At 46.2% G+C, this 10,450-nt stretch overlaps 1 long non-coding RNA gene across 1 annotated transcript; it reads right to left on the bottom strand.

Moving 5' to 3' along the window:
- Positions 1 to 2,508: 2,508 nt before the first annotated feature.
- Positions 2,509 to 9,111, bottom strand: LOC147578239 (uncharacterized). Its single transcript, XR_015254233.1, has 3 exons — positions 8,817 to 9,111; positions 8,423 to 8,484; positions 2,509 to 2,706 (listed from the first exon to the last, which is right to left on the bottom strand). It is a non-coding gene; the product is annotated as an uncharacterized LOC147578239 (long non-coding RNA).
- Positions 9,112 to 10,450: the final 1,339 nt, after the last annotated feature.

Consider the following 10,450-nt stretch of genomic DNA (forward strand, 5'->3'; position numbering starts at 1 on the left):
GTCCCCAAACGCGCGGGTGCGACGCGGTCACGCCCTACCTTGTCGGCACCGGCTGGGAGTGCCCTGTGGGCACCGGGGCCCTTTCCAGGTGGCTCCACTTATCTCAGAGTCGGCACACCTTCCACCCTTCCATCTCTCCCCACCCCGCAACTGCTGTAGCCTCTGGCCATTTCCTTCTGTGTCCTATGCTTTCTGTGTCCTTGCACCCATAGGGCACGTGTCCCTCGCTCTTTTCCCTATTTCACTTCCCTAAGAACCAACGAGCCAACGACAGCCCTTCGGGCTCCCGAGGAGGGACTGGAGGAACCCTTAGGGATCTGACCCTGACTTGCGTCCAGAGTGTGCTTGGGCAGCTCAGCAAAGTGGGAGTAAACCCTGCCCCGCCAGCCCACAGACATGTGAACGCTAAGGAACAGAAAGCTCTTTGTAGACTATCATGTGATACAAATGTAAGGGATGGTGATGGTGATGGTGATGATGAGGGTGGTGATGGTGATGTCAGCTGCAGCTATCCACACTCCTGGTCTAATCCGAAATCCCCATAGAGCCTTTCAGCTCCTCCTCCGCCCTTCTCGTACTCATTGAATTCCCAACGAACATGCAGAGACTTCAAGCTTTAGTTGTCAGACATGAAAATTTGCATCTGATAAGCCCCACTTGCTTCTGGGCCACCTGCCTGGCTCTCCTCTTCCTCCCAGACCTGCACCTGTAGGGTGGGAAGGGTGGGGCGTGTGCAGAGTCTATCTGAAGTTTCTGCATTCACAGAGGTTTTAGCCTCAGTTTCACGTGTGAGAGGCACAAGGCAGAAGACACTGGCAGAAATATGTCTGGGCTCTATAGAAAGGACCCTCAGACCTACACCTCCTTTCTGTCACCCACACATGGCCTCCAGGTACCTCTCCTGTCACAGACAGGGTGGGTGAGCAGGAGTGGAGAATCCAGCCCTGGTATTAAACTGTCTAGTCTTTGCCAGGAGGTTCTAAAAGTTGGCCTCTACTCTGGGCATATGCAATTTTGTACTTAATTACACAGTCTGTTTCTGTTCCCTATTCTCTGTGTGTTCCCACACGCAAGGACACCTCCTCCCCAAGTATCTCCTCTTGGCTGGTGTCTTATGCATCTCTGTGTAAGTACAACAGTTGTTCATGATCAATGTGTCCAGTCGGTTGAATATTGTCGTGCCTTAATTTTCTCAACCTATTTTATGGCGGTCCAGACCAAATCATTTCCTCCCTTTAAAAACAGGCAAAGAAATATGTGCACGTGTACAACTAAAAAGGCATACACAAATATTCATGGAAAGCCTACCTGAAATAGCCTCACACTGGAAATAATCTCAAGTGTCCATAAAAAGTGAAATGGATGGACTGTGGCATATTCTTATAATGGAGTACTATGCAGCAGTGAAAAACATCAATAAACCACTGTGGCACACAACATGGCTAGTCACACAAATGTGACGTTGGGCCAAAGAACCAGACATGAAAGAGCACATAATGTAAGGTTCCATCAATATATAAAGTTAAAAACAAGCAAAACTAATATATATAGTATGAAAAGCCAGGATGATGGCAGATTTATGGAGGAAGGAGGAAATAATGACTGGAAGGATACCATAGGGCTTCTGGGTGCTGGAATGTCCTCATTCTTAACATAGTGGCAGATACATAAATGTGTTCACCGTGTGATCATTCTTTGTATTGTCCAGTTCTATGCATTTTTCTATATGTTTCTATATGTTTCATTTTTCTTAGAGAGAGAGAGAGAGAGAGGGCACAAGGGAGTGAAGGGCAGAAAGAGATAGATAGAATTTGGGGCTCACCCGAAGTGGGACTCGTGTTTTTACCTGAAAGGGGGCTCGTGTTCACCTGATTCGGGGCTCAAGCTCACCCGACATGGGGCTCGAACTCACGAACTCTGAGATCATGACCTGAGCTGAAGTCAGATGCTCAATGACTGAGCCACCCATGTGCCCGGAGTTCAATTTTAAGAGACTTTAAAAAATACTCATCAGGGGGTGCCTGGGTGGCGCAGTCGGTTAAGCGTCCGACTTCAGCCAGGTCACGATTTCGCGGTCCGTGAGTTCAAGCCCCGCGTCGGGCTCTGGGCTGATGGCTCAGAGCCTGGAGCCTGTTTCCGATTCTGTGTCTCCCTCTCTCTCTGCCCCTCCCCCGTTCATGCTCTGTCTCTCTCTGTCCCAAAAATAAATAAACGTTGAAAAAAAAAATACTCATCAGGACAGTAGGGTGACATAAATGGAGGTATAAGCCAGTTGAGAATGAGAAGGTACAGATAACTGTAGGAAAGTTAATTGTGGCATAGTTAGAGGGACATATGGGTTTGAAGCAGTGGGTTAAACTGGGAAAGATGAGAAGATATTTATATGCATAGGGATGGGAAGCAGGGACAAGATATAATGTACGAGAGAGAGAGAGAGAGAGAGAGAGAGAGAGTGACAGGTGGATCAAGGTCTGAGAGGAAGGGAGAAGGCTTAGGTATGAGACTGGCTTCAAAAGGGAAAAGAGAACTTTATTTGAAGGAGAAAAAAAGAGATGCTGATTTGTATGAGGAAGTGGGAAGTTACACGATACAACAAGAGACCTCAGTTTCTAAGTGAAAGGTGTTTGTTTGTTTTCTTTTTCTTCTTTTCTTCCTGTAGTTGCCATTCCCCACCTATTCCTCAGGTTATTCTCCCAAAGTCTGGCCCTGGAGTGGAAGAAAATGACATGAGCTTTTCTTTCTCGGAGGTCTCGGAAGGAAGCTCCCAAGTGAGTTTTATCCAGGGAGGTAGCATGGCGGAATAGACTGACGTTGGACCCAACCCCACCTGCTTACTTGCCCTGTAGCCTAAGGGTGGCATTCCCCTGAGCCTTGCTCTCCTCTAAGATGGTACAATCATCTTGCAGGTGGTTGTGAGCGCTGGAAAGAATAGATTGGTAATCCGAATGTCCAAACTTCACACATCCCTGTATTGCCCAAATCACTGTGGCCTCAACTCCGTCTCTTTTCATGGCACAAATACTGTCTTTTCCCAGGCTCCTGTTTCCAGGTATTTCTGAGAAATGCTTAAAGAGTGTTTACAAGGTCTGCAGACCAATTCTGGGTAGTTGCTTGTCATTAGAGTTTGTCATTGGGATCCAACTACTACTTTCTCCTTCCCCAGTTATGCCCATTTGCCTCAAGACAGACTGCTCCTGCTCTCCCCTGTGCCGTTCTGTCCAACCTGATATTGACCCTATCTCTGGTTCCATAAGGTGATTGCTAAGATCAGGAAATAAGGTTTGTTAAGACTATGCTGAAGGCTCAGTGACACGAGAAGGATATTACCAAAGAGGGAATTTAAAAGCGAAGTATCACTGCTCTTGGGTCTGCAGACGGGTCCTCTCCTGGACACTTCCTTGCCTGCCTTCCCTGTTGCAGGGGCCAGTTGACCTAGCTGCGATAGAAATACCCTGGGGTCCATCCCTGCCTCCAAACTCACATATCTAGAATGATTGACGATGACAATGTCTATTACACACAGGGGAGAATGCTGACCCCCACACAGGATGTGATCTTGTCCTTTGGTGCCAAGACACCAGAACAACAACAAAATCAAAATCATCTCCAAAGGATGGGCTCTCCAGTACAGAATAACATTATCAGTAGTCCCGTACAATTCCTCTTCAAGGCTTGAGGTGAACAGAAGCTCAACTATCTAGCCTTCAAACCATCTTGGAGTCTTGGCTTCTGATCGCCTGTGACACATGATTAGGACAGTAACCCATAGATCCGCCAGGAAAAAGCAATAATGACCAGGATTAGTAAAGAACATCTGAATAATGGAAACAAAGATGACCTTTTATATTACAACAAAGAGCTTCTGGAGCCGAAGGTCTCAAATCTCTCCCTTTGAGACAGGAGTTTGTGCTCTATATTTGGATTAACCTTGAGACTACTCAACTACACTTTCCTTTTCTAGAGTTTTCCCCAAGAGGCATCAGCTGTGTCTCTTTTGCCTAACTCTGTGTCCCCAGGGCCTGGTAACAGTGTAGGCACACACTAGGTAATCAGTAAATACTTGAGTGAATAAATGAATGAATGAGTCGAAGGGTAGTCTGCCCTAAACTTCCATCTCTACGGAGACAGAAAATCACTTGAAACGTTTTGTTCCCCTGGGTTCTACTGAGGTTGCTTAACACCCATTCTGCCTTTTACTTTGCTGGCAGCCTTTGGCCAGAGTTGTATCACATGGGTGGAACCTGAGCATCGTAGCCCCAGTCTCCTTTCTTGAGCCTCGTTTATAGTGGGCATGTGACCCAGCTCTGGCTGGTAAGGACATTATCTGTTCTAGTTGAGGAGTGATCTGCTGGGGATGTCTGGTATGGGTTTCCCTAGAAGGGATGGTGTTTTTCTGCCTCTGGCCATCACTGGGTTTGAGGAGGGCAAGAGCTGCGGAGGCAAAGCCAGCACATGCACAGAACAAAGCCAACGTGCTCTCAGAGTAAGGAGGCAGGAGCCCGGTGTGGCTGGCAGGAGCCGGGAGCACCTCTTGCTACCTGAGGTAATGGCTCTCTTGACAGATTAAGGCAGTGAGCTTTCTAAATACATTTTACATGGCTTCCAACACAAATACACACGCATGTAATATACAAAAACTACAGAAGTTTCACAGGACAATACCACTCCTACTCTTTGCAAGATAGTTCTCCTTTTTTCTTCCATTCTATTGCTGCATTTTTAAAAAGACATAACTGAGGGGCGCCTGGGTGACTCAGTTAAGCGTCCGACTTCAGCTCAGATCATGATATCATAGTGTGTGGGTTCGAGCCCCACATCGGGCTCTCTTCTGTCAGGGCAAAGCCCACTTCAGATCCTCTGTCCCCCTCTCTCTCTACCCCTCCCCTCCTTGTGCTCTCTCTCTCTCTCTCAAAAAAAAGTAAACATTTTTAAAAAGACATAATTGAGGCACCCTAAAATCATTACACAAACCCAAAAATGTGTGTGACCTACAGCATAAAAAAATTGGGAGTTTTCTGGTACTTTTTCTGCAAACTCTGAAGTCCGACTACCTTGGGTTGGTATCCCAGCTCTGCCAGTTACCAGCTTTGTTCAGTTGCCCAAGCTTCTTAACCTCTCTGATTCTGTTTTCTTATTATCTGGTGGGATTAAGAAGGGCACCTACTTCCTAAGGATTGCTGTTCTAAGGATTAAATGAGTTAATATATGTAAAGCAGTTGGAATGGGGAGCCATTGGGAGGTCTGAGCAGAAAACTGACAGGATCTCCCAAAGCTGACTTAGGCATGGTCCCTGCCCTCACAGAGTTTACATTCCTCTGGGGAAAATATAATGCAGAGGTACTGGGATGAATAGAAACACATAGCAGTCTTGGGGCGCCTGGGTGGCGCAGTCGGTTAAGCGTCCGACTTCAGCCAGGTCACGATCTCGCGGTCTGTGAGTTCGAGCCCCGCGTCGGGCTCTGGGCTGATGGCTCAGGGCCTGGAGCCTGTTTCCGATTCTGTGTCTCCCTCTCTCTCTGCCCCTCCCCCGTTCATGCTCTGTCTCTCTCTGTCCCAAAAATAAATAAACGTTGAAAAAAAAAATTAAAAAAAAAAAAAAAGAAACACATAGCAGTCTAGAAACATGAAGGAGAAACTTGCATTTTGGCTGGTAAAATACAGTCTCATAATCTCCAGGAACTAGGACTGGGAGATAAAATGAATTTGGAAAATTCTATTTGCTTAAAAAATGTAATACACTAAGTTTTAGAGCAATGTCAGGTACACGAAAATCGAAAGGAAAGTACAGTGCAGAGAATATTCCCTCGCTTTCACCCTCACAGTTTTCCCTATTATTAACACCTTGTATTTGTGTGGTACATTTGTTAGAATTGATAAGGCAATATTGATACACTATTATTAAGTGAGGTCTATAGTTTGCATCAGTGTTCACTCTCTGTCCCATACTTTCTGTGGGTTTGGGCAAATGTACAGTAACACGTATTCATCATTACAGTATCATATGCAATGGTTTCACTGCCCTAAACCCCGCTCCCAAGCCTATGCTCCACCGACTTACTCAACCCTCCTTCCCTCCCGTGAAACCCCTGGAAACCCCTGATCCTTTTATTGTGTTCACAGTTTTGCCTTTTCCAGAATTCCATAGAATGGAAATCATGCAGTAGGTAGACTTTTAAGATTGACTTCTTTCACCTAACAATGTCTACTTACTTTTTACAAAACCTTTCTAGGGGCGCCTGGGTGGCTCAATCGGTTGAGCATCCCACTCTGGTTCAGGTCATGATCTCACAGTTTGTGAGTTCAAGCCCTGCGTTGGGCTCTGTGCTGACAGCTCAGAGTCTGGAGCCTGCTTCAGATTCTGTATCTCCTCCTCTCTCTGGCCCTCCCATGCTCACGCTCTGTCTCTCTGTCTCCCAATAATAGTAAATAAATGTTAAAAAAAATTTAAAAAATCAAATATGAATAAATTCCCAGCAGTATGACTACAACATTAACATGTGGTCAACACGTATTTGTTGAACTGAACTACAGTCCTAACCCCTTGATTACACTACTCCAGGTTCCTACTTCCATAGTGCTCTCAGACAGATAGCCTGTGTGATTAGAGTAGGCCAATCTTCTCATTGTTCCCCAAATTCCCTACCTTCCTTGCTGAGGAATTCCAACTATGTATGAGGGTTTTTGTCATTTGTTGTTTCCTATATGGGACAAAGCCTCATCATAGTAAGTGTCACAGGTCTTGGAAGTATGGAGATGTAAGTGATACCTCCAGAGATAAGGCAGACATATAGTTCTGTCACGCTAGGGAAATGAACCCACCATTCACCATTGTAGGAGGAAAGAAGGGGACTCAAAGATCAGGGAGGGCTTTGTCAATCATCAAAGATTATTAGACATCTCTACCTACAATTAGAAATGTTAAATACCTGATTTTCTCCAATGCTTCCAACTTCTGGCAGGGAAGACTTACAAATCTAATAAGCAAAATATTTCAAACAGGTAGACAAGTCTTGTAAATCAAACATTCCAGCCTGCTAAATGTGGTAAGGTGACACAGTACAACCAAAGCAGCATCACAAAGACAAATTACTCTACCTGAATGAACACAGTTTATCAAGGTATTGATCCTGTATTCATGCCTTTATTGTCACCCTGTGTCTTTGTACAATTTCTTTGTACAATTTGAACTACATGTGTTTCTCATCCGACCAAGGGAAACTTATAAACCATCTCAGTCCCATGACTGCAGTAACTGACATTTCAGAATCAGGGCTTGGTCTGAGACTCTGGATGGGGAAACAAGGCTTGCACAATAATTCCAAGAACATTCTAGATGAACCCTTCATTAATAAGTTGAATCCTTCTTACGGTAATAAAGTCTTAGTCCTATACCTTTCTCAGAATATTGTGCATCTTCTATCACTGTTTTGATTTTTCGAATGGTAACCTCTATCGTTTACCAAGGTACCGTCCACATGAATTTTATTTTTTTAAAGATTTTTTTATTTGTAAGTAATCTCTACACCCAGCGTGGGGCTTGAACTCACAACCCTAAGATCAAGAATCAGATGCTCCACCAACTGAGCCAGCCAAGCCTCTCCCACATGAATTTTAATTGACTAATTTGAATCAAAACTCTCTTCTCCTTGCCTGAATTGCAGTGAAATATTTTTATTGCCTGCTTGAATTCCATTTGTCTTATTAACCACCATATTCTGGCCACTTATTGACAGAAATTACTTAGAATTATAGAAGGTCAAGTTGGAAAAGACTGTATCCGAGGCATTCCTATGCCCCAGGCTGTCCCTGTCAGGCTCTGGCACCTTTGCTGGCACAGTGGAAAATCCCCACCTTGAGAACGAGAGCCTTCCAGTCCCTGGCCTCCCTGGCAGGGGCAGGGGTGGGGTGTAGGGGTGGTGGTGAAGTCTTGTCGCAACTAGTTAGTGGCTGTCAGGATCAGAGCCCTAGATGGTTCTGTCCAAACCCCTGTCTTCAGCCCAATGAAGGGATCTGATGAAGAACCATCTTCTATTGTTTCCCCTTTATTCACTTAATGAGCAGAGACAACAAAGAACAGTGAGTACTTAGCATAGCCCTAGAACATGGAAATGATAAATATTTGTTCACTGACTGATTAATGACACCAACACCCAGCTGTCCTGACCACATTCACCCAAATAACAAAGCCCAGCAAGGTATGGCTTCCATGACCCCGTGTTTCAACCCCCTCTGTCCCTGCCCAGCCCAGGAAGGAGTTGAACAACTGTGGTCGTGGCCATCGTGAGGAAATGATGAAAGGCTTTGAAAGACAAGCATGTGAAGAAAGGGAGGAAGAGTGGGGGAAGGTCACAGTGGGCAGGGACCTGGAAGGAAGAGAGAAAGGTGGTTGGGTAGAGAGCCTGGGGGGTAGGACTAGCATTACCCTCACAACCACGGGCTCCCATCTGGGTCTCAGAGATGGCTCTCTTCTCTTCCCTTTGGCTCCTGCAGAGAAAATCATTCCATCTTAAGTCTTGATCATACTTAAAGAGATGATGTACATAGATGTGTGTATGGATGCACACAAACACTCATACAGGTGCTCATGGGTCTGTTTAACTATATGTAACAAATTGACACCTGTTCCAAAACCGGACTCTACCGAACAGAGCCATTCAAAGTGGGTGCCCTGAGGGAGCCTGCACCCTTGAAATCAGATACCGTCTCAAGGGTAAGGGTTAGCCTCAGCCTCAGCGGGTGCCCTCTCCGGACCTGATGAAGAGCTGAGAAGGGCCACAGCCTACTTCATTACTTTTTCTCTTCTCAGCTTGCTTTACCTGTCACTCTAACCGCTCTTCTGCAGCTGTCCTTTGCTGAGCGTCTCCTGAGTCCCAGACATGCTGCTGGGTGCTGCAGGTTAAGCCATGCAAACCTGAACTCCGATCGAAAGAGGCGCCATCTCAGCTCTCAGAGGACTTTCCACACCCAACGTAACCTGGAGGCTTCTTGCGAAGACCAGGGGAGACCAGTTGTGAAAATGCTCTGAATAAGTGGAGTGTGTGAACTAATATTACATCACATATACAGTGGTGCACGCAACAGAACTCCCTAGTGTGCTTGCTGCTGAGAGGAAGCCGAAGGTATAATACTCAGCACCCGATGGACCACATGAGAGGTGGGAGGTCTGAGCAGCAACCAAGGTGTGAAGACATGGGAAATCATGAGCATCAGGTTCCCAGGGCGAATGGGGCCGTGAAATTAAAAACCGCTTTGTTTTGCTTTTGCCTTCCTCATTATTTTTTCTTTTGGTAATATTCAAGGAAGAACAAAACCCAAAGGAAACCATATTCAGATTGGTACTTATTCTATAGGGGCCCAGACACCAGCCCCCTGCTTATCAGTTGCCCGAGTAACAGAAGCCGGGCTGCTGGAGACCTGGGGGTGGAAGGTGGGGCTAAGGCTGTTTACCAGCTTGCTTGGGGAAGGAGGTGGAACCATCACCCACAGCACTAACCAGAGGAAACTGCCTGTTCCCCAAGGTCATAGTTAGTAGAGCTTCCTGCCAGAGCACCCAGCATCTGAGTTCACGACTGAGGTGGCCTTCACCGCAAAGTCTTTCCATAGATGGAGATCAGAGGGTTTGTGAATGACCAACTAACTGCCTCCATGCTGCCTGGGGTGGGGCTGCAGGTGGAGAGAGGGAGCACCAGGCTTTTGTTTGGTTCTGGGGTTTTTTGTTGTTGTTGTTGTTGTTGTTGTTGTTTTCAGGCTTTTGAATTTCTGTGTTTAAACCCTGGCTCTTTCATTTGAAAGCTATGGGACGCCTTCCCTGTAAAACAAGGACACGGTATAATGTCCATTGGCTGACAGTTATGGAACTTTCTCTCCCATCCATCTTAATTTTCCCCTTTCCTTTCAGATCCCCGGGATCCCTTTACCCCCCCTCTTGTGCAACCAGCCCAAACTCAAAAAGGAATTTTGCTTTCTTTGTGTCATGGTTTGCTCTCTGAACCAGATCCTGGGACCCAGCTTTTCAGAATTGAGTGCCAGGCGAGTGCTTTTGCTGACAATAACAACAAAAGTCCTCTAAAAGGAATTCTGCCCCCAGCTTTTTTTTTTTTTTTTTTTAATTTTTTTTTTCAACGTTTTTATTTATTTTTGGGACAGAGAGAGACAGAGCATGAACGGGGGAGGGGCAGAGAGAGAGGGAGACACAGAATCGGAAACAGGCTCCAGGCTCCGAGCCATCAGCCCAGAGCCTGACGCGGGGCTCGAACTCACGGACCGCGAGATCGTGACCTGGCTGAAGCCGGACGCTTAACCGACTGCGCCACCCAGGCGCCCCTGCCCCCAGCTTTAATATAACATGCATTTCTTTCCCTTCATGGCTCCACCGGTTCTTCCCTCTGCACTTCCCTTTTATCTCAACACAACCTACAATGAATGAGATGGCCAAACCCACAGCCGGACT

The sequence above is a fragment of the Puma concolor genome, chromosome C1, assembly GCF_028749965.1.
Source record: "Puma concolor isolate L17-30 chromosome C1, mPumCon1.1.hap2, whole genome shotgun sequence".
Taxonomy (NCBI): domain Eukaryota; kingdom Metazoa; phylum Chordata; class Mammalia; order Carnivora; family Felidae; genus Puma; species Puma concolor.